This window comes from Manis pentadactyla, chromosome 11 (assembly GCF_030020395.1).
Source record: "Manis pentadactyla isolate mManPen7 chromosome 11, mManPen7.hap1, whole genome shotgun sequence".
NCBI lineage: Eukaryota > Metazoa > Chordata > Mammalia > Pholidota > Manidae > Manis > Manis pentadactyla.
In genome coordinates, this window is record NC_080029.1 from 4,114,321 (window position 1) to 4,139,086 (window position 24,766).

Sequence of the window (24,766 nt, forward strand, 5' to 3'; positions counted from 1 at the left end):
AAACTCTTCAGGGAACAAAGAGATTAGCAATTGCTGTGGTACAGGAAGAAATGAAATGATGAAAATAACTCAGGAATTTGGAGGAGGAACATTTAGCATTCAGATTTCAGTGAAAATGTGTTAATAACCCATCTATGAGCCAGGTATCATTTCTCACCCCTTAATCAAGTTAAGAGAATCAAAAGTGTTAGCAGTTAGAGACGTCCTGTGGTTCAGCGCAGGGCCACCCTGCAGGCTTCACTTTCACCCGAGAAACAGAACTTCCTTCTGGAGCATCAGATTCTAAGCTCATACATGCAAACACCAGCTAGGGAATCAAGAGAAAAAGCAGGTATACAAAATGCAGAGCTGGGTCTGGAGTCCTGCCAGGTTACTATGAACACGTGGCATTATTTTTGAGCTGTTTAAAAAAAATTGAAACACTTCCTCTCTTTCTCCCTGAGGAAAAGTTCTAGCAAGTGGATGGGTGGGTTAAGCCTTTCCCAGCTATGAGATCATTTCACCTTCTCGAAAAAGCATCTCTTCAAGGAGGGGCTCAGCCTAGATGAAACACTGATTCTTTTCACATTTTATTCAGAGAGTATTTTGATGTTCTGATTCTGTTCCAGTTCAGTTGAAGAAAATACGTAGGTCCAGGTTCAGTTTAGATCGGTGAATTTGGTGTCCTTATGGGGGGAAAACAAGAGAAAGAAGAGAAAACAAGAATACCTCCTTCGGATTTATGGCCCCTCATGGAATTAATATTGGGGTCTGGGCCCAGCTGTCAGTGGGCTGGGCTCTTCTGGGTGTTGGTTACAGACAGCTTTGGGTCAAGGCCGTATTTTCTGTTTTAATCTTCTGTATTCATGCTTCTTTATCTTAATTAGATGCCAGGCCCCTTCTCACATCAGACTGACAATTCTGGTCCACAAAACCTTTGGGACTGGATGTTTTTCAGAATTTAGAGGGCTTTTTTTTTCTTTTCCTTTCAGATTTTAGAAAGGAAAGACAGCGTGGAGACTGTGTACTGTGGAATTCTGCAGCCTGGGAGCTCTCCCTGTCAAAGGCATGCATGTTTTCACAATGAACATGTGAACATCTGCCCTAACTGGACGCAATGGGAACTCTAAGTAGCCTCATACTGGGGTAGTGCGCTAAGTTCATGAAGTGACTTCAGGTCTTCAGAGTTCTCTGGAGTCTTGGGCGTGTGTGCAAGGGGGAGTGGACCTGGGTTGCAGGACCTCTCCTCTGTTCCTTAAAAAAAGAAGAAAGGGGATAAGGGCGGGGAAGAAGAAGGGGTATTATGATTAGCTTGCATAATGGGGGGGAGGTGGGAGAAAGGGGAGGGCTGTACAACACAGAGAAGACAAGTAGTGATTCTACAACATTTTGCTATGCTGATGGACAGTGACGGTAAAGGGGTTTGTGGGGGGGAACCTGGTATAGGGGAGAGCCTAGTAAACATAATATTCATGTAATTGTAGATTAATGATAACAAAAAAAAAAAAAGGAAAGAAAAGGGGGATTACTCCCTGATAGGATAAAACTAACTGTAAATCAATGATTAAAGCATGCTTTAAATATCCTTAATTTTGATCATTTAAAGGGTGTCAGATGATCAGCTATGGAAGTACATTTTTCTGATAATATTCCTTTCTCTTAAAAAAAAAAAAAGCAGTTCCTGTGTGGTGATCTCCAATAAGTTCTTCACGATGATATAAAGGGCATATCAAAGGGTGGGCAAAGGGTTTGTTTGTGTTATACAGAGGATCAAAGCCTAATTTGGCTACCCTGAAAACGAATTAGGATACGATATGAAGAAGAACTTCCAACATCAACATTCTCTGGAAGAGTCATTCCAGAAGATGATCATCAAAAAACTTCAACAAAGATCCTGGCGCTGTTGCAGTTGTAGCTGCATTCATCCCACCGGTTCCTGGACTTGCCATTGGAATGAAGAAGGCGATATCTAAGCTGGCCTGTGCATACAGTAAAACAACAAATTTGACTGAATCTATACTGTCGGAACTCAACCAAGAATTAGGAGAAGTGCAAGTTGCAGCGCTCCAAAATCTTGCGACTACAGACTATCTACTGTTAAAAGAACACATGGGATGTGAACAGTTCCCAGGAATGTGTTGTTTTAATTTGTCTGATTTTTCTCAAACTATTCAAATTCAGTTAGACAATATCCATCATATCATTGATAAGTTTTCACAAATGCCTAGGGTGCCTAACTGGTTTTTTTGGTTTCACTGGAGATGGCTGGTAATTGTAGGTCTGCTTTGGTTATGTAGCTGTATTCCTATTATGTTAATGTGTGTACGCAATTTAATTAGTAGTTTGTTAAAACCTATACATGCTTATGTTACTCTACAAGAAGTTATGTCAAAGAAATAATCAATCTTCCCATGTTTTCTTCCATCTGCTACTTCTATAGCTTTTCTTCTTCCTTCCTAATTACAACCCTTAAGTAGAATTTGTGCCTCATAACGAAATTACCAAGTATCATAATTCTTCCAAGTGGTAAAGATACCTCAAGACAAAAGCTGGGCATAGAAGCCACAGGGCATAAATCTGCAAAGAAGTAAAAAGCTAACCTTTTCAAACAATAAGGCTTCTCTCTCACTTACCAACTTTACATTTCCCTGTATGGCCCCGGAAGATGACTGGTCAGCCAGAGATGGGTAAGATTCCTCAAGGGAGGAACAACCTAAGACAGGCACAGTCGCAGGGGGGCCATCTGGTGAGAAATTGGGGATCAACAGAGGTGAGGCTTAGAACCTCACCCCCCCTGTTTTGAGAGAAATCTTCTGCATCCGTGGATGTTTTGTTGCCCTTGTCTAGCTTGGATTAACACATAGTCTACAGGCACACACCTGATCATCTACACTTGCTCTCTTACAACACTAAACTAGGTTTTCTACCTTTATCTTGTATCTACCTACCACTTCAGCATTTTATTTAAAAATAATAATAATAATAATAATAAGGGAGAAATGTGGGATTCACATATAAATCAAGTATAAAAATCAAACAAATAATCATATCTGACTTGATTGTTTATAGTTCATGATGCGTGATCAAAACCAAAAGTTTCTGTGATGACTGCCCTTGCACTGTTCACCATGTAAGAACTTATTCACTATGTAAGAATTTCTTCACCATGTAAGAACTTGTTCGTTATGCTTCAGAAGATTGGAGACTGTTGAGAACTAGGCTTGGGGTTGATTAATGATTGTGCATTGAGTCCCCTATACAGAATTTTATTGTTGTTTGTTGTTAACAACCATTTGATCAATAAATATGAGAGATGCCCTCTCAAAAAAAAAAAAAAAAAAGAAAGGCACTGGTTCTGTCAAGCTCCTTTCCTGCTGGGCAGTGTTCATTGTAGCACTGCTGTTTCAGTGTCACTTGTTTAAAGAATGCCGATATATTTTCAGATAATTCACAAAAAGTTATGGACTGAGGATCATGGTTTAGCGTTATTAAAAAAGCTCCATACAAACATTTCTGAAGCTGAGGTCTGCCTGTCCCTTTCTAGCTAAGGGAGAGACTGCAGGAGGTACCCCAGGGGCTGGACACAATGCCAAGACAGCAGTTGACCTCTGATGGCCACCCCTCCCCCTGCTAGGAAAATCTCCCATGCTTATAAAAGCTGCAGGTGCTGTCATTTGTCTCTGACCTTTCCAACAGAAATAAATTGCACGTGGCTGATAGAACCTGAGGTACCGAGTATCCTTTAAAATGGTGAAAGTTAGCCTCCAGCAGTTGGACAGGGTCCCTGCAGGGCTAGAGGGTTGGGTTTACATGACCTCTGCCATTTATCCGGTTTTGACTCAGTGGCTCTGTGTGACCTATATTAACTTCTACTACACATCAGCTGTTTCAAGAGATAGACACAGGTTTCTTTTTGGAGAAATAGCATTCTGATTTAAATGGGAGTGTGATGCATATTTTAATTATACTTTTTTATTGTCTAGGAAAGGTCACAAATACTTTGTGAATCAGTTTTCTATAGGTCTCATCCAAGCAAATTAAATGCACATGGGCTGTGTGCACTTTCAGGAAGTGTCAGAATTCTTCATTAGGTTGTTATTGTGTTGGACATGAGGATGTGACCTGTGTGAATGTACTTCTGAAATTAAGGTAGAAGTTGTGGGGAGAAATGATCACTGTGCCAGACAGAATTCATTTTTGCACTCAACTCTTCAGGATTCCATCTAGTGCTCAAAGTGGGCCTGTTTTAATAATGCATATTTTTTAGGGGGTCTGGGAAATAACCTGGGGTTCAGTAAGTGTGCATTCCAGAGATGCCTGCTTCATGGCGACGGCAGCTGACACTAATAAAGCGGAAGAGTTCCTCCCACCCCCTGATTTAAAAGGGCTGGGAGGGGCTGGGAGCAGCAGGCAGCTCTTAGGAGAAAACCGAAAGGACTTCACGTTCTGGGCTGTAATTCGGAGCTGCCAAAAATAGCAGGATGGCCTTAAAAAGGTGGTTGAAGTGGAGGCATTCCGCCTCCTCTCCCCCCCACAAGCCCAGCGTCTGGCTGGCCACGTGTACTTAGGCGCGCCTGACCACAGAGGGCTTGAAAACCCCAGCGGGTGAACCTTGGCTGCTGCAGGAGACAGAGGCTGCGCCTGCCCAGGGCAGGCTTTTCGTCTGAAGTTCCTCGGAACGTTGCTCGCGCTTGCTTCTTTTCACCTGAAGATCTCAAGATGTTGCACAGCGCTTTTAGCGTATGAAGCATCTACTTAATGTTGTGTGAGTAAAAGTGGCTGAAGTGGGTGACAGTGTAGGCAGAAAAGAGAGTGCCAGGTTAGGGAGAGGGGGGGACAGTAAACAGCAGACCACACTACCCGAGGCAGGTGGTGAAATCACTGCTCTAAAGATGGTGCAGAAATCATCTGTCCCCTCCTGGGCCGACGCAGTGGGGCCACAGCGCGCTGGTTCCAGGGGAGGTGGCTCAGATGCATCAGGGGTGCATTTATTTGGGACCCACATGCAGGCCAGGCATGGAGGGGTCCAGTAACACTCCCTTGGAGAGGTTATACCTGAGTTGAGTCCTAAGGATAAGCTGACGTTGATTCAGGTGAGGGGATGGCTCAGAGTGCTGTGCAGGAAGAAGGAACAGACAGTTACAAAGGAAGGTCCAGCACGCTGGGGCCCAAGTCCTAGGCCCGCTTCAAGTCCACAGGGTGTTCTCCTTCCCTGTGGTTCGATCTTCTTAAAGCCTTGCTGGACTGCAACAGGCAAACTCATAGCCTGTAATAGGTACTCACAAAGATTATCACCTTGGACAGGTTTCCCGGCATCCTCACCTATGCAGAGGTGTTAGAAGGTTTTGGTTCACAGGCCCTTAGCTCACACTCAGGGTCCTCTGTGTCAGTATTGTCCTTATTCATGTATTCAGTAAACATTTATTGAGGATCTAACAGGTCCAGAGCACTGGCCCAGGTGCTGGGGTAGATGGTGGGGTGGATGGGCACCATTTCTGCCCTTATCGGCTCGGAGTCTGCAGAGGGAGACATGGGACAAGCCGTTTGTGACCCAGGTGGCTTTCTCATGCTTGCTGTCTTGGCAGCTCAGAGGGAAGGAGCATCTTTCACCCTTTTGTTGTTCAGCAAACATCTCTGGGGGCCCTGCCATGTGTCAGCCTCCTGTGAGGTGCTGGGGAGTGTGTGGGGTGGTCTCTGCTCTCAACAAGTTCAGATCCTGGTAGGGAAAGACCGACAAGGTCATTTGAGGGTTGCTGGTGATAGAAGTCTTGGTGCGGCCACAGAAAGGCGATGGCCAGTGCTATGCATGGGGCACCCCAGGAGGAGAGAAGACACAGCTGAGGGTCTGTGGGGACAGTAAGTCCTAGTGGGGCTGGGGAAGGGGGTGGGACGGCAGTGGTGAGGGCAGGGGCCCGGTGGCCGGGGGTGGCTTCTTCCGGCCTTGTGTGTAGTTGTTGAGTTGTGTGCTCCTAGAGACAAGAAATACTGAGGCTGAAAGTGTCCCAGTAGAGATATCCTACTGCATTAAGCTCATATTTTATATACAACATTCACAATATTAAATATGACTTGACATCTCTTAAAGAAAAGTCTAATTTCCCAAATGTCAGCTGGATAGCTGTTTCAATGTCAGATTAGCTTCCTGTTGAATAAAGCTTTCCGGCGTGGGATGCCAAGAAGTAGGGACCCAGGACATTTTCCAGGACAGCAGTGACCCTAGCTGTACATTAGAAATGCACCTTGGATTTCGCAAGAGGCAAGCAGTCAGAGGCGCTGCGTGGAGGAACGCGTTGCCTAGACCATGACAAAGGACAGCCTTCCCTTCGCTGGCCCCAAGGTGGGCAGGCGTGGTCTGGCTGGCTTGTGCTGTATCTTCAGAGTCCATTTCTGGGATGCCGAGGGTGTGAGCGCGTGGACGGTGGCAAGGAGGAAGCTGCTCCCACCTGTCTGGGGGCCAGCTGGTCCGTGCTTGCTGCGGAGAATCAGTTGGTAGCAGTTTCTGAGGATGGTTTTCTCCAAGTTTCCTATTTTTTACCCCAGAGTGATAAAGCCTTCCCTGGGAAGATGTGGACGCCTGCAGTGGCTGGAGCGGCTGGTCACCATGCTGGACTCCCCAGCAGGCCTCTCTTTCTCAGGCTGAGAAACCTGCCTGTCTATACAATGAAATCGATTTCTGGGCTCAGCCAAATAGCTTTTCTTCCCTTTTCTTTCTTTCTTTCTTTTTTTAAAGCAGTTAGTAATTAGTTGTTCAATTCAACTGTTTTTTTTTTTCCTTCTCTTAAAATTTTTTAAAAATGTGGTAGAATTTTTTTTTTCTTCTGGGCAAATTCTTAGGATTTAATTGCACTTAAAAATTGTGGAGCCTGTCAGAGTAAATTGCAGATAGAATAGTTTTACCCAATAAAACTAGTCCTGTGATTGTCACCATTGTCAGACTTTTCAGATAAAGTTGTGGGAAGGACGATTTAAGTCTACATGGTGAGCCACACTGCAGATCGGTGTTCGGCACGAAGCTCGTCACGTTGAAAGACAAATACCCCAAGTTAGCAGTCGTGATGTTTGAGGAATCAGAATTTGATTTTAACATGATTCCAGAACTTGCCCCCACAAAGAAAAGGAAAAATATCTACCCTTGGGTTTTAAGTTAAAGCAGTGTGATTTAATCTGTAAAAATTTTTCTGAAAAGGCAAAACAGTCATAGCAAATTAAAAATAGTAAAAGCATAAGCAATATTACTAGATTCATGCAAAGCTGCACCTGCTGTTTGGCTCCGTCAAGTTCCTGTTTATTCCCAGGGGAGCACACCGGGAATGGGGTCTCTGTCATGTGCTGCTGTAGCCATGAAGAAAGGGGCCACCCTTAGGGTCTGAGAGGCACAAGTGCTTTTCTCCCCTCCCCCGCCAAAGAATACTTTTATCCTTCCTTCCTCCATTTTTGATAAGTGAGCTTGTAGTGCTGAGCTGATTTATCCTCATAAAAGTCAGAACTTTCTGGAATATGCAGCTTATCTGTACAACCCAACTTTGATTTCTCGGAACAAGGCAGAAACACCTGTACTTTTTATCATTCCTCCCAAAGCCCCCTGCTTGTGCTGACCAGTAAATAATAAACCTCAACCAGTTACTGAGTCTACAAGGAATGGGAAGCAGTCACTCTGTTTTTGAAATTATTTTTAAGTTAGCTGTATTATGTTTATCAGTTACTAATATATAATTTATGTATATTTTATGTAGTTGCCTATAGGTCAGGATGGACGGGGAAGAGCACTTTCCTTAAGTGAACGTATTGACCTGTTTCCACCCTTCAGCATTGCAGAGAAGGTGAGTTAAATAGTAGATTGCTAAACTGTTGGAATTTCTAAGGAAAAAGATGCTCAGTGAGAACACAAATCTAGCTTAGGAGCCGGGAGTCTGGCCTCCAGTCCGGGGCCTCAGATCCAGCTCCGGGCCTTCAGCTTGGCTCTGTGATGTGCAGGGGCCTGGGTCTCTCTACACCTTTGTTTCCTCTACTGCAAGAGGTGTAGGCGTCAGAGTCTTCAGCAAGGATTGACCTGATGACCCAGGTACTGAGCACAGTGCCTGACATTGAGTACTATGTGCATGGTGATGTCATCAGTAATTATTAAAGAGAGAATAGGATTTGACCAAAACAAAGTTAGACCAATTGAGGTGGCTGAATATTTGTCTTATGAGTGATATGTATTTTCTTTGGCATATTAAGAGTATTAGCCTATCGCCTGTTAATATCATTATGTACATTCTCAGTATCTGAGTTCTAAGGAGATTTAAAATTTTTTGCTCATAGAAATTAGGTTATGAGTAGTGTGTGTGTGTGTGTGTGTGTGTGTGTGTATACACATGAAATATGTCTGGCTATTTTATACAATTTGCAAACTGTCAGGTAACAGCAGTAGGGCTATGTCTATATGTATCAGCCCTCTATCTGCTCTGGAGCCCAGCAGGTCCTGTATAGCCCACTTGAGCTTGGAAATGATCATAAACACTGCCATAAAATTGGAAGCTCTGTGTGTGAGTGGGTGCCTCTCTGCAGGCTGCAGAAGCACAGGGTGCTGTAGATGAAGGTACCAGGAAGTGGGGACCTCAGAGGCTGTTCCCCTCTGGTGTGACTAGGGATGTGGGAGGGAGGTTTCCTCTTCCTCCAGGTGGAAAGGGGCAACCAGGCCTGGAGCTGGCCTGTCCCCAGGTGCGGCTGGCAGGCAGTGCCAAAACTAAAATTGTTCTGCTGCCAGGCTGGTTGGTCCCTGGGAGGCAGGAGCAGGTAGAAGGGAAGGCCCAGGTGCCACGGGTGGCCCCTGACAGATCTGGCCCAGCACCAGGCCTTGAGCTAGCCTGGGGACCTTCCAGAGCCTCACATTGCTTCTGTCATGTGAAGATTAGCTAATGTCACCCAGATTAGCTGCAGGCACCCACTATCGCCATTATAGGCAAGGCAGGTGATAGATGCCGCTTGGTGTAATAATACCACATCCCGGCTGGAAAAGGGGCAATTGCTTTCTGATGCAGTTTACTTTTATAAGTGCTGGAGGCAGAGAAAGCAATAGAATGTCTGATGTAAGTCAGCGGTAATGGGAGCCAACATTTCTGTCCAGTCCTGTTTTCTACAAATCTGTTCTGCCAAGCATGCGATTTTTTCATGATGCGCTTTTCCTACCTTACAGTCATCTTTGTGTTAGAGGAAGAGAAAGCCAACTGAGACTGCGAATTGTTTCCCCACAGACATTGTTCTTCCAACTTCTCATATTAAATAGGAGCATGAGAAATCTTTTAAAAATCCAGATGCTTCTCTACCCAGTTCATTCTGGGACTGAGCTAGGTCATGTTGTGGAGTCGAGAGAATTTGTTTACTGACACTAGGATAGGCCCAATATTAAAATACCTTACATAGCTAACATTTTAGAGGGCACATACCAGACCCTACTACAATATACTACAACTTACTTCCAAGCTATAAAGTTAGGTTTAAATCTGTCCGCTACAAACCCGTATGATGACACTTTAAGGTAATGTGGTAAAAAATATTGAGGACTGGGTCCACCAACATAAACGAATTTGTATAAAATATTGTTATTTTATCAGCTCTTGGATTGCAACTGAGTCATTTTTAAAGCTGCTCTGTATGTGTAAAGAGTCTAAATGTGAGTCTTGTTTATGAAAAGACACCATGTTTGACAGAAGTCTAGGTAAGGACTGTGTGAAACATCATAAAATGCATTAAACTGCTTGTATCTTTTGTCCCTAATGAGAACCTCATGCTAAACCCTTTGTGATATGTGTCTTTGCTTGCTTGTCATGAAGCTGGAGGGACCTAGTGAGGGTTAACCTTCATTATTTGCTGAGTGAGCCCGGTACTGTTCTGAGGGCTCTGTCTGTGTTGACCCATTTATTCCCCGTATCAGTCGGCGAGCTGGGTACTCTTATCATCTCCATCTTATGATGAGGAAACTGTCCCTCCGCGAGGCCAAGGCCGAGTGGAGATTCACAGCACGGGGGACCTCAGGAGCCCGTGCGCCCCAGGCCTGCGCAGCCCTGTGTCTCAGGATTGAAGAGGCAGCTGGGGACTCTTCATTTTTAGTGACAGCTTGTTATATTACAAACCATGAACGGGCGTAAATTAGGACGATTGGGCAGATTTTACAGTGCCAAGTGTTTTAAGCTTCTGCTTGCAGTTAGCTTCTGTGACAGGCAGCCTCAAAAGCCGCGAGGTTCAGAAGCATTTGCCCAGTTTGGACAGAATCATTGCATGGTAAGCAGAGCGTTTCCAAATTGAATTTGTCCTGCGAGCATTTAAGGGAGAACAAATGCTGTATTATAAATATGGACTCCACATACAATGTAAACCAACAGTTAGTAGACAGGAGTTAAAACTACAATTTTAATTTGAAAATGTTGTCCTGTGCGTATTGAGCATCCCTCACCTGCCAGGTGCTGGGAGTCTTTACAGGCTGGTCTGGCCGGCAATAGAACCACATCGAGAGACAGTAAAAGAGTTTCTGGACAGACACCAGAGGCTTTTAAATGTGAAAGTGAAATAATGGAGGGATGGAAATTGAGTGCTTTCAAATAATGATCTTGCCTAGTTTCAAAAGTAATCAGTAGTTTCAAAAGTAACAAGTTAACCATCAACTTGGGGAATACTAGTAGAGGAGAGTGACACTAAATGAAATATTGATTGGTGATTGCCTGCCACTGAAACCAGAAGGCTTCCTGGGGCCGCCTTACACAATCTGGGACCCAGACAGACGACAGACTCCGTGAGTAGCAGGGCATGCCCTGTGGACCTCTGTGTGTCTCAACATTTGATTTCCTGGTCCAGCGAAGTCACTGACCATCAAATATCCCTGGAGGAAACCACCTCCCTCTGCATGAGAAAATCCTGAGAACCTGGGCCTCTGGAGGGTGGAAGGTAAAGACCAAGTGACCTTTAGGCTCTGGATCAGACTCATTAGGGCATCTGACATGTTTGTGCTCATCTCGAAGCAGGAAACACACACTTTTAGAGGAAGAAGAGAAGCTCAGCTCTGTTCCTGCCCACCGGAGTCCGTGGCATAACTTCCAGATGGTGATATTCAGATTCTCTTGATATTCCTCCAGCTAGGAATAAGAGATACATATGAGAAAAAAAAACTTATGCCCTGGAAAAAATGACAAGTGCATACTAATGACTGACAATCTCTTGTCTGTATTTCGTGACACAATCACTTTTAGTGTGAATGTCACGGTGTCAGCAGTGGGTGATAGTAGAGTAGCAACTTCAAGAGGTCACTCTCACAGGCCCCTGATTTCATCTGCCTGCTCACTCAGTGCTCCAGACAGGGCCTGGGATGTTGTGGGTGCTCAGAAATATCGATGGCCATGTGACTTGATGATTGACAGGGATAAATCTAGAGTGGGAGGCATTTGATGGAGAAGAGCCTTTGAGGCAATCATTGAAAACACCTTGGTGGGCCACCGAGACCTGCACAGTGGCACTGCTGGTGGGGTCTTGTCGAGCCTTCCCTAGGTCCTCAGACATCTGGAAGAAGAATAAGGAAGAATTTCAGAGGATGTGACTTATTTACAAAGAGCAAAATAGAGTGTTAGAGGAATTTGGGAGCACTGAAGTCTTGTGGCAGTTGGAAAACAAATTGGAAAGCGGGCCGGTAAGTGCAGGTGGCATCTGTGTTCCAAAAGTAATGTTTGAGCCGGATGGAAGGATTTTCCTTTCCTTTTTTATGCAGGGTGGCCCCCCTCATGAATGGTCTTAAGTGGCAAATGGATTTGCTTGGCACACACTTGGCTCAAAACCTAAAGGTAAAAAGCAAAATCCCCTTAAGTATGTCAGCCCCAGACTACGGGAGTCAGTTTGAAACATCTTAGTTTTAAGAAGGTGGCAGAATTACACGATTATTCACAACTCATAAGAAATTAAAATACCTCTTCCAAATGTGAAGTTGTGAGGTAACACAGACCACAAACTGTAGACTTGCGGGGAGTGCGCATGCATCATTTGCTCTCCCACTCAGAAGCGCAAGTCAGAACGTCTGGGCCGAGAGCGCTCTGCTGCGTCCCTGTGTCCCTAGGAGCCCGCACAGGGGGAGGGCTCCAGAGCAGCTCCTTCTGGAAGGACGTGAAGGAATCTGGGGTGAGCTGCAATGAGGTGGAGCAGCAGGTGGCCGCCACAGGGCACCTGGGACCATCCAGGGGACTTCTCTCCCACTCTTGGCAAATTTGTATCAGGTGAGGAATAACAAAAAAGTCTTAAAATAGAGGTTCAGGGTGAAGAGGGGAGCATGGGGAAATGGTCAGATAAGCGCCAGGAGTCTGTAATTCTGGACGGAGCCCTTGTGGGTTCATCCTGTTTGTGAAAACCTTTGAAAATCACAGCACCTCACTTAACCAGGCTCATTTTGAAAACTGACATTACCTGTTCAAAATCCAAGGGGATTGCCTTTGATGGATAAGTCAGGTCCACTCAGTCACCTACCTCACACTCTGTAAGAGGCCCTGGGGGACCCAGAGCAAAGCCTATGGGTTCTGCCCCTAAGGTGCTTATCACTAGTAGGGTGACCAGGTGCATAGACCTGGATGAGTGAGGTGTACGGAGCTGAGAGGCCCAGGAAAAGAAAAGCAGGCAGCTCAGGGGGGCCCTGGAGCAGGTGGGGTGTAGAGGTGAGCCCTGGAGTGTGGGGCGGGCTTGAGCCAGGGGGCTGGAGGACACAGCCCAGGAAGAGACATGGAGCGTGTTTGAGGTGTGGGGACTCACAGGTGCAAAGCTGTAGAGGTGGGGTCTGTGTGACCCTGGGGGCCTTTGTGCGCCACGTCGAGGTGTCAGGACTGGCCATGGCGGTGGGTGGAGCAAGGGCCCAGGATGCCTCCCAGGCTCCCCTCCTGTGGCCACAGGTGCATGGCAGCTCATGGTGGTGGGGCTGCTGCTGGAGAAAGGTGAGGGGACCTTTAGGATGGAGACTTGGGATAAAGGTGGGCGGCAGAGAATGCCGAGTTACTGTATGGGCGGGAGTTTGAGTGTGGCGTTCTCTTAGCTGGCAGGTCCTGGTAACCATCACCAAAGCAGGTACTGGAGGCAGAAGCCTTACTGCACCAGGCAGAGGAGTGACTGGGAGGCGGAGGGCAGATTCTTGAGGGCAGAGGCTGTGAATGCTCGTCTCAGGGCCCACTGGGGTGCGTGATGTCAGTGCCCAATCAGTGTGTTTTAACTGGAAATACATCCCTCTCTTTCTGTAGACCTTAATCAGTGATACTCCTTCATTGATATTATCTGACCCGGTTTTTACACACGTACATGACCTTGACATAGCAAATAGGTTATGACCTTGACTGAGGAGGAACAAGGGGGCCACACATGTCAGCTGCCCTAGGACACTAAATTCAAGAAATAGTTTCCTCCACATTGTTCTGAAGCATCCTGAATACCAGGAACACAAGAACGGTGTGTGGCGGCTGCCCTTGGGGGCTACTGGGCGTTTCCTTGCTTAAGTTGGTGGGAACTGGACAAGGTCGAGTTCTTTGAAGAGTGAGACCCGCAGGGGAGCTGGGACCACAGAAGCAGGCGCAACACTGCTTGTGTTTGGAACCAAAAGAAACGTGAGAATAGAACAATTATTATGAGCATCAGCCACTTCCTTAGATCCCACCTGCAGAGAATGAACTAGCTTCTCCCAGTAACTCTGACAACGAAGGGGTTAAAATAACAAATAAATGACTTTATTTAGACTTGAGCGTTTCTGGCATTTTTTCTGGATTCTTCCCCCCACAGTATTTGATGTGACAGCTTTTGTTTGCTCACACTTGTCTCTCTTTTAAATTTCTCATATCAGCGGTAAAAGCTATTTCTTTTTCCTGTAACATCTTGAGCTTGGTATCCAATGAAGGGAGAAATTGCTCTTGCATTACTTGCAATTATAATGTTATGCCTAATTTTGGGGGAAAAAAATCAGAGTAATTTAGATCTCAAGGCACTGGGGATTGTGCAGAGGGGTCATTCACAGCGCTGTTACTGACTCGTCATGCAGAAAAGTGCCCCTGCTGAGGGGGCGGCCTGGCCTTTTCTGGTATTCTTTAGGAACCCCGGTTCTGAGGCCCATCCTGGCAAGGGAAGGGCGGGCATCCATTTTGAGGCAATGGTCTGGCTTTGATGGGGCTCTGGCTGGGGAGCAGATGGTCTCTTAGCAGGACTCAGATCTTCCCCTTTCCCTGTGAGGGGGAGGGAGGGCCTGGGTGTCACCGTGGCTTAGCAGATGGCGCCGTACAGCACCGCCCTGGGGCCCCTGCGGCATGGAGTGCTCACCCTCTGTGCAGAGAAGGCCTCTTAGGTGGGCACAGGCCTCAGGTGCCCATCGTGCGCGCCAAGAAGGCACCCAGAGAAGTGTGTCTTTGCTTGATTCTGGAGATCATTTATAGGCTATGAGCCAACTGGAATTTGTTGGCTAATAATTTTAAAAGCAATTTTGGAAAGCAATGTTCTGTTTCCTGAAGTTTGCCTGTGGAAGAGACAATCTTCCTTCTTTTCCCATTTCTTTCACATTTCCAAGGTCTCTTCTGGAGGCTACCATTTCCCAAAGAAATTCATTTTTGGGTGCTAACCTCTGGGCCACTGGCTCCCAAGTGAGCATGCACGAAATTTGTTGGAGTGGCCAATGGGAAATCTTAACTCCTGACATTTTTGGGGGTTGGAATGCATTCTGTAATTTTTAGGGTAGGGGGGCCAATCCCTGGGTCTGTGGATTCTTAGGCAGCTGGTATTTCCTAAACTTTTCTGAGTATATCATTGGAAGCACAACATTACCACTCTAAAGAAGGACACCGAGCCGCCAAATACCAGTGGGATTCTGTCATGTGGGCTGCAGTGTAAACTGTGGTAGGGTTGAACTGAGGACTGTTCTAGAAAAACCTGTAAGTAATTAAGTTCTCCCTCCAGCAAGGTAAAAGCTGAGTCTGAAGTACATTAATACAAAAAAGAGTGAAGCCTTTGTTGGTAGCTGTACAATTTTTTTTCTTTTTTAATGGAAATAAATAAAGAATTCCGGCAAGACAAAAATCTTGTATCTCGTTACTGAACTGGGGGAAGAAAACAGAAGATGCAGCCGTAGTTGGTTGCATGTTTAAAATTGCTGAGGTCAGAATAAAACTTAGATTACCCTGTTTCAGCAACTCACAAACCATGTTCCGGGGAACAGACAATCTTTCTTGGGAATAGGGGTGAAGGATTTCATGGTCAGCTCAGTTTCTGAAACCTTGTGTGTTATTTCCCGTGACATTCACTATGTGCTTCAGTTGAGAGCATGCTGTTTGCCTTTGTTGAACCGGCACTTTCTCACCCCGTGGGGCCACAGAATCCCGTTCACAGGGCACCTGCTAGCATCTCTGGGGAGCCCCGCCCACTTTACCCAGAAGGGAGGTGCCACCCACTAGCAATTGTTTCCCATCCCCCGTTTCTGTCCTTCCCTGTGCTTGCTCCTCAGCACTTGATTCATGTGTGTGGTGTCCTACGGCTTGTTGGGGGGTGTGAGCCAGCTTTCAGGACAGACCGCACTCTCCTTGAGGGCAGACTCGTTTCCTGTCTCATCTTTGTCTCCCCAAAAGGCCTGGCACGAGGACAGGTGTATCCGTCACTGTGTGGTGGACGCTTGTGCCACGGCGGGTCACGGAAAGACCTAGGCACACCTCGGCCCCGCTGATAGTGGCGATGGGCAGATGGAGCAGTTTGCGAAGCAGGGAGACAATGGAAATAAAGATTTGCAGAGCCAGCCCAGTTCAAGTGCTCTGACTTACGGCGCTCCATTTCCTCGCTGGAAAGCCAACCCTGTGGTAGACTCTGTCTCTCTTTGTACTTGCAAGAATAAAAGCATAAAGAAAGTTCTTCATTGTAAAATTAAGAAAAAAAATAATCGGACGGACTAAGGCTTAGTTTACCTTGTAAGGTTGAGTGGGTAATACCAAGTTTTTGTAAAGGGGTTTGAGCAGAGAGCACAAGACTTGGAAGAGACATCTTAACCACTTCCGGGATCGAGCAGAGTGCGTGACAATCCTCTGTACGGAGGCTCGGGGGCCGTCAGCAGGAGGCAGGCTGGCACCCCACTGTGGTGGCCATGCCGCAGTATCCCGGGAAGGCTGTGGGCTTTGGAGTCTGATGGTCTTGGCTCTAGTACCGGCAGCCCCACTTCCTGGTCACATGATCTTGGACCAGCGTTTTGGTTTCATTGTATGGAAACATTTGACATTATTTAGTTTAAGTGTGATTGAATTTTTATAAAAATGTAAGGCGTGTTAAGTGTTTTAAAACACTTAAAATTTTAATAATACTGGTCTCCTAAGTAGTCTTCACAGGTGTTTGTATGTGTCTATTTGCATATGTTCATATAAACATGAAACAGAATATAGAAGGTGGGCATCGAGCTGTCAGTGTGGGTTATGGGAGGGAGGTGGTCCTTGCTGGAGCAGGTGGTTGAGGGCTGTGGTCGCCGGCCTCCAAGGGACCCTCCCGTGAGCCTTGCATCCTGGTACTCATGCCTTTGGGCAGCCCCTGCTCACAGTGAGTAGCTCTGGGCTGGCTAGCCAGTAGCACATGACATTGATGGAGATGTGTGACTTTTGAGGATAGTTCAAAAAAGACACTGTTGATTCCATAATGTTCACTCTCAATTTTTGCTCTGGGAGAAGGCTGCCACTGTGTTGTGGGAACACTCACATAGCCATATAGGAAGGCCCGTGGTGAGGAACCTGGATCTCCTGCCACCAGCCACCACCAGCTAGCCAGCCATGGGGGCACCAACTCAGAGCCATGAGAGAGACAGGGCCTTCTGAGAGACCCTTCACCCAGGACACCCCAGCTCCGTGCACCCAGATTCCTGACCTCCTGAAATGCAGAGATGCTAAAGGTCTCTTGTCATCAGCTAAGTTCTGAGCTATCTTGTTACGTAGCAATGGATAACTAATCCTGGGGAGGGAGGCAGCAAGGTGACAGGAAGAGAAGGCCACCTAAACACCCACAATGTGTATGATACGATTTTGTTCACATAAAATTTTATACACATGTATATAAAGGGAAAAAAAATATACAGCCACAGACTTGCAGGAAAGTCTGTCTTTTGCAGTGTCAGCTGCCGAGTGACAAGTAGAGATTCTGAAATAAAGTATGTGGAACAAGTCATTTGGGCATAAGCAAGCAACCAGCCCTGCTTCTTGTGTATTTGTAGAGTGAAGGGAAAGGTGTGGTGGGTTTTCTGGGGGTACGCTGGGGGCACGGAGGAGGTGATGATATCTGCCTTTGTCTATCTTTGCATTGCTTCACTTGTTCTAATAAACTTAAATTATTTTGCAACTTGACTGTAAGCAAATAAATATTAAAAAAAATAAAAAATAGAGTGGTTGAAAATGGGAATAAGAAATAAAGTAAACTGCTTGGCATTCAGAGGCAATTCATCAAAGGTTTTTATCTGCCATGGACCTGTTTGGTGGTCTGAGAAGCCTTTCTCAGACTGTTTTTAAATGAATAAATTAAAATACATAGCCTTGCAAAGGAAACCTGTTCTATTGATAGAAGGTTCCAACATATTAAAAGCCAAGCTTGTGGTATAGTAATATACATTCTTCTTTATTCATATTTTAAATAAGATCTAGCGGTAAATCAAACTACCACAGTTTCAAAGTAGTGATGCGTGTAAATGATATTTTGAGACACCTGCAGCAACTTCACTGTGATAAGAAGATGTCTGTGATTTCACTGATGACGAAGCCGCAGGGCCACTGCCGCGGCCGACACGTGCTGGCTGAGCTCACCGGCAGAGAGAGAGTGCTAAATGTCTGTCAGAGAGAAATGAGGATGAAGCCGTGACGTTTCTCCCACTGAGTTCACGGACCTCTTGGCAGTGAACAGTAGCGGCAAAGAGGTCACAGTCGAGGCTGCTTCATTTGGGGAATGTCAGCTGGAAATACATGCAATCACGTTACTATAGGTAACCTGGTCACAGAAGGGCAGACCGGGCCGTGGCAGGGGTTAGGTTTTGAGCGGGACAGGGAGCAGGACGCTGAGGCAGTGTGGATGCCGATGGGGCGGTCAGCCTGGGCGAGCAGGAGGAAGGGCTCCCACTTGCTGCACGACTCAGGAGCCCTCGTTTTTGGGAGGAGCTGCGCCCGCCCGGCTCCTGACAAGCGGCAGCCCTCCCTGGTTATCGGAATGCACCCGTCTTCCTCAGGGACCCACAGAGAAAAGGGCGGCTTTGCAGATCACAGCCGGGCAGTCCAGTGCCCCAGAGTCAAACCATGCCGCGTGCTCTCAAGACCTTCCTTGCCGCTTTTACTTCTTATTCTTATTTTTTCTGCTTTCACTCATGATTCCCATTTTATTCTTTTACAGCCTTTCTTGGCAGCCGTTTTCTGTAGGTAATACTCGGAGCTAATCTCTGGTCATGGCTGGCTCTCTTGAGATTGTCAACCCCTGAAATGTTCCTAAAATTACAGGATTTCTCTGGGGACCTATGGATCAGGTATGGCGACAACAGTGCCTCTGGGTCGACTCCTCTTCGCCGAGGGCCCTCTTGAGGGACCTTGCCTTTAGCGCAAGTAAATCATATAATTGGCCATTAAGTCTAACAAATTGCAAAGACCCAAAGGCCTAGAGCCAAAGAACAAGGCCCTTCCAGACTGTTACTTGGACCTTTTTATCAACAGCCAGTTACTTACTCATTCATCCAATGTGTATGGAGAACTTCTTATGTATGAATCATTTGCTGGGAGCTGCAGGACAGGGTTTCTCAAACTGTCACACACATTAGTGGATTAGTAAAATTAATTTAGTGAGTCGTGACCAGCGTTTTCAAACTGAAATAGAAAACATCAGTCATAAAGGTAAATATTACATCGTGAACTAGATGTCTCAGATCCTGTGTGCACTAGATTGTGGAGCATAGTGTATTTATTTCTTAGTTGGGGGTCCTTATCAAAAATTGGCAAGTCCCTGCTATAGGGAATATTTAGCAAACATTAAATGTGAATGCGTTGCTGTCCTTGAGGCCTTGGTTGAGCAGAGTAGCAGACGTCGACTGCGTGTACATGACAAGCCCACAGCGCGGGGCAGCTGTGTGATTCTGGTTAGCCCCTCGGGGAGCACATGCTGTAGGTGAGTGTGAACTACACCTCAGACTTGGCCTTACCCGAGGCAAAGGGGGTGTGGCTCTCGAATCCCATGGCTGTGGCCCATGTTTGGACTGCCTCTGGGGAGGAGGAAACCCTCTAGAGAAAGAGGCAGGCAGGAGCCCCTGATCCTCAGAGTAGCAGGGAGACGGGGACACTGACCTGGTAGAGGGACCCAGGTGGGTCACCAGCGTGTCTGCTGCCTGGAGCTCAGATTTGTAAAAGATCCTAACTCACTTGGAGGATGAAATGAGGCCTAATTATTCCCTAAGTTAATTCCAATGAGTGATCTAAGAATTTGGAATATGGTATTGGGGGCTAGGGGACTCCCTGCTTCTTTTAAAATAATTATATGCTGCCACCAGTTCTGCCTTTACTAGGCCATATGTGACATGAGTGTCATACAATTTTACAATGTTTTATGTGGAATCTGGCGAGAAAGCAGATTTGTTGTCTGTTGCCCGATAGGATTTCAGGCTGATTTCTTGGGATAGGTTGTGCCCTAGTCCAGCCAAAATTGGGTGACCATCTCAGTACATCCTGGTGGGGTGGAGGGGGCTCTCCCAGGGCCCCTGGTTGCTCGGCACACTTCCTTGACCGGCAGGTGTTGTCCAGAACATTGAGGTTACTGTAGATCATGAGCTTGCCTTTGTTGAATCTTTTGCAGGCTCCATGTGGTTGAAGCCCTTTGGCCTCTGTAGGGCCCACTGGCAGGCAGTGGCATCCCAGGAGAGGTTTCTGCTGAAAAGGGAAGGGGAACAGAAATGGCTGTTGACATTGAAGTAGCTGGAGAGGAACTCCTCCTGAATGAAAAGAAAATTCATTGGCTCTTGGAATGCCTGGCTCCTCCTGCCCTGGGCATAGCTAGAGCTACCGAGACTCTGTGCCCTCTGAGCATGAATGCTGGTTTTCTTTGTGAGCTATACTCACTCTTGCTGTGTGTCCTATTGTCCACGGCCCCCAGGGAGACGTGTCGGGGAAAGCACGGCCACCCTAGGAAAATCTGGGTCCTGACAACTTGTCTTCTGGAGGAGCTCAAAGTTCTGCAGCTGTTTAGAACACAGCACACCCTCCCAAGCTTTCCTAGGCCAAACGGGCTGACCCCATCACTTGGCCATGTCCTGTGCTCATTGACGGGCTCTTTGTCCCTGGGATAGTCTTTTGCCGTCTCCAACACAGGAGGAATGATGTGGGGATACCACTGATAGAATGTCAGGGTAAAATCTGTGTAGCACCCAGTGGAATCGAAGTATGTCATTTATCTAATTAATTTTTCAGTTATCTAATTAATTTTCCAGCCATCCAATTACAAAGACCCCTAACATGAAAATTCACTATAGGCTATCAGTGTGCTGGTTTGTCTATTTTTAGAAAAACAAAAGAATGCAAGAAAAAAGTAAGTACAAAATTTCCATTTCATTCTGTTTCTTTTTGATAGTCTAAGAAGTAGAGTTGACTCCTGAACCACATGGGGGCTGGAGTGCTGACCTCTTGTGCAGTCAAAACTCCATGTATTACTTTTGACTCTCCAAAAACTTACCTTCTAATAACCAGAAACCTTACTGATAACATAAATAGTTAGTTAATGCATATTTTGTAAGTTATACGTATTGTATAGTGCATTCTTACAATAAAGTAATCCAGAGAAAAGAAAATGATTTGTCAAATTGTCACAAATACCCCCCAAATTTTCCAATATATTTATTGAAAAAAAATTTGTGTATACATGGACCTGCACAGTTCAAACCTGTGTTGTACTGAATGAAGATCACGAGCTATTGCAGACAAAACACAGTTGTGTTACTGGAGAACAGACCATTGTGTCAATCTGTGGAGGTGAAGCCGTTTGAGTACATAGAGGATTTTTTTTGTTTATGTGCATGAGGAATCAAGAAAGGATGTGTGCCCTTTGGGATAGGTGAGGGGTGAAATGGAGAAGATACTGTTTATAGGAGTGATTCTCAATCCTATCAGACCTGATGTCCCTTTTTATGACACATATTCTGTAATGCTTGGTGATAAATCACAAAGTATGGCTACAAATCCCCCCACTTGCATGCACACTCCCTTTGCAATGCAATATTGCCATTCTGCTCATCAAGAAGTGGTCTCTTTCTCCCTATCCCCCTGAATCCGGGTTGGCCTTGGGACTAGCAATGACCAATAGAATGCAGGGATGTTATGCGATGTCAGAGCCAAGACCTCAAAAGGCTGCAGCTTCTGCCTTCTCCCTCTTGGAACCAAATCACCGTGTGAAGAAGCCTGAGCTATCCACCTGGAGAGGCTGCCTCAAGGAGAGCTAGGTGCCATAGCTGACAGTCCTAGGCAGTCGCCAGGCATGTGGCATCCAGGACCAGCCAGTCCTGGGCTGACCTGCCAGCCAAGCCCAGAGAGAGACAAAGCGTGCTCAGCCAGCGTGTGGTGGAGCAGAGGCCAACCGTCCCAGCTGCGCCCAGCCCGATGGCCAGCCTGCAGCACTGCAAACGAAGACATGATCGTCGTCTCAGGATACTACGTTTGGGGTAGTTTCTTAGGCACTGATAGAAAACTGATACTCTCTATTTCTTTGATAGTCAGAGGTTATAAAAATGACCACACATATAATTAAAAAGAAAAAAGAGACACCTCAGTTGTAATAGCAAAGGAAATAATAGGAAAGTAACTTATAATAAATAAAATGCACATGCAAGAGCAGAGCTAGACTTCAGTCATGATGGAGCAGTGAAGGGACCTAGAATCGCCATGAATTCATCTGCTTCAAGTTCAGTCACTCCACTGACGGTGAGTCAGTTACCTTCATGGTGTTGCCATCAGGGATGTGATTTTTCTGAGATGGCAGTCAATTCTTGGTTGAATTCAGAAAAACAAAAATATTTTACCTCTGTTAACATAGATCCCTAGAGAATTAATATTATATTAAAACCATACCTCAAAACCCTTTTGTGTTTATACATAAAATAGAGTTATTCTCTAGACTCAGATAAATATAAACATGTTTAAAAGTTGAAAGAATTCATCACCAATACACTTGCACTATAAGAGAGGTTCTAGGAAGTCCTTCAGACAGAAAGATAATTGATACCATATAGAAATAAGGATTACGTACAGGAATCAATAGTACTGGAAATGGAAACTACATGGGCAAATATTTAAGATATTTTCCTTATTATTTAGATCTCCTTGAAAGATAGTTGACTGCTTAAAAGATAATAATAATGTAGTATGAGGTTTATAACATATGTAAGAGTAAAATACATGACAGCAATATCATAAAGGCCAGCAGGGGAAAAATCAAATATATTGTTTTATGTTTCATATGCTATATGCAAGTTGATATATGTTGGAGGTAGAGAGTGATAAGTTAAAAATGCATAACCCCAAATTATACATTAAAAATGTATGCATCCCAAAGCCACTACTAAAACAGCAAAACAAAGACATATTATTCATAAGCTAATAGAAGAGAGAACAATATAATTATAAAAAATATGCAATTAATTCAAGAGAGGAAAAAAGAAAAAAAGAACAAAGAACAGATGGAATGGTTAGAAACAAATAGCAAGTTTATAGATTTAAACGTAAACATACCAATAATCACATTACATGTAAATATAAAATATCCCAATTAAAAGGCAGAGATTGTTAGATTAGATAAAAAAGCAATGCTTAACCATATGCTGCCTACAGAAAGTCAAACAAAAATGCACTTTAAATATGAAGACACAAAGAGATACAGAAAGATTTATTGTGATAATAATAATTAAAAGAAAGTTGGAGTGGCTAGATCAGTAATAGACAAAGCAGCTATTGAAGATTCTTATGGGAGATAAATGTCATTTCATAATGTTATTGAAGTCAATTCAGAAATATGACATCTTAACAATTTATGCACTTAGTAACAGAACTTCAAATGAAGCAAAATCTGATAGATCTACAAAGAAAAATAGAAAAATCCACAATTATAGTCAGAGGTTTCAGTCTACCTCTCAATAACGGATGAATCAAAAAACTTGACCTAATTGACATTTATAGAACACTCCATCCAATAATACAAGAATGCCCATTCTTTGAATTGGACATGATGTATTTACCAAGATAAATCATATTCTGGGCCATGAGACAAGTCTCAATAAATTAAAGAAGGTTCAAGTTATAGGAAGAGTATGCTCTAGCCACAATGGAATTGATTAGAAATCAGCAATAGAAAGATACCCAGACAATCCCCAAATATTTGGAAACTAAATAACACACTTGTAAATAACCCATGGGTCACAGAACAAATCAAAAGGAAACAAAACATAACTGAATGACAGTTAAAATACTACATATCAGTATTTGTGGGAATGCTGCTAATGGAGTACTTATGGGCAAATGTATTGTTGTGTGAAATGCTTATATTAAAAAAGATGAAAGCTCTCAAATCAGTGACCTCAATTTCTACTTTAAGAAACATGAAAAGGAAGGGCAAAATAAACTAAAATTAAGTCAAAGAATGGCAATAAAAATGATCAGAGTAGAAATCAGTATTTTTTAAAAAGAAACCAGAAAGACAAAAAGAAAATCAATGAAACCAAAAGCTGATTCTTTGAATAGATCGTTAAAATTGATAAGCCTCTGTACAGACTGACAAGGTAAAAAGAGAAAAGAAAGAAATAGCCAATATCAGAAATGAGAGAGGTGATGTCACTACAGACTGTACAGTTGTTTAAATATAATAAGGGACTAATATGAAAAGTTTTATGCTAATAAATTTACAACTTGATGAAATACTTTGAAAGACACATTCTCACTCATTAAAACTTAACCCTATATGTGTATAGAAATTGAATTTGTAGTTAAATACTTTCCCACAAAGAAAATATCAAGGTAAAATGGCTTTACTGATAAAGTCTACCAAACATTTATAGAAGAAATAATACTGGTTTGATGTGAACATTTTTTTAAAGTTGAAGAGGAGGGAATATTTTCTAATTCATTTTATGAGACAAGTACTACCCTGATAATCAAAACAAGACAAAGACATTATCAGAAAAGGAGAATTATAGACCAATGTCCTTCATAAATATAAATGAAAAAATACTAAACAAAATTTCAGCTAATTGTTTAAACATAGGACAACACATATGACCATATGTAGCTTATCCCAGGAATGTACTATTGACATAATAGAAAATCTATCAATGCAATATATTATTTAAAAAAAACAAAGAAAAACCACATGGTCATTTCAATAGAGGCCCTCCTCCTCTCTGTTCAGAAAGTACATAATAGAATCCAATATCCATTCTTAGTAAAAAGTCTCAGTGAACTAGGAATTGACAGGGTTTTCTCAATGTTACATAGGGCAGCTACAAAAAACCTGCAGTTGACATCAAACACTGAATGGTTTTACTCTCTAATCAACAGCAAGGCATGAATGTTTTCTCTCATCACTGCTGTTCTTGTGCTGTGTATGCTAGCCAGGGAAATCAGACAGGAAAAAAAAAAGAAAAAGCAACTAGTTGGGAAAAAAAGAAGTAAAACTGACCTTATTCACAAATGATGTGATTGTCTATATTAAAAATCCAATGGAATCTACAAAAAAAGCTACTAGAACTAGTAAGTTAGTTCAGCAAAGTTGTAGGACACAAAATCAACAT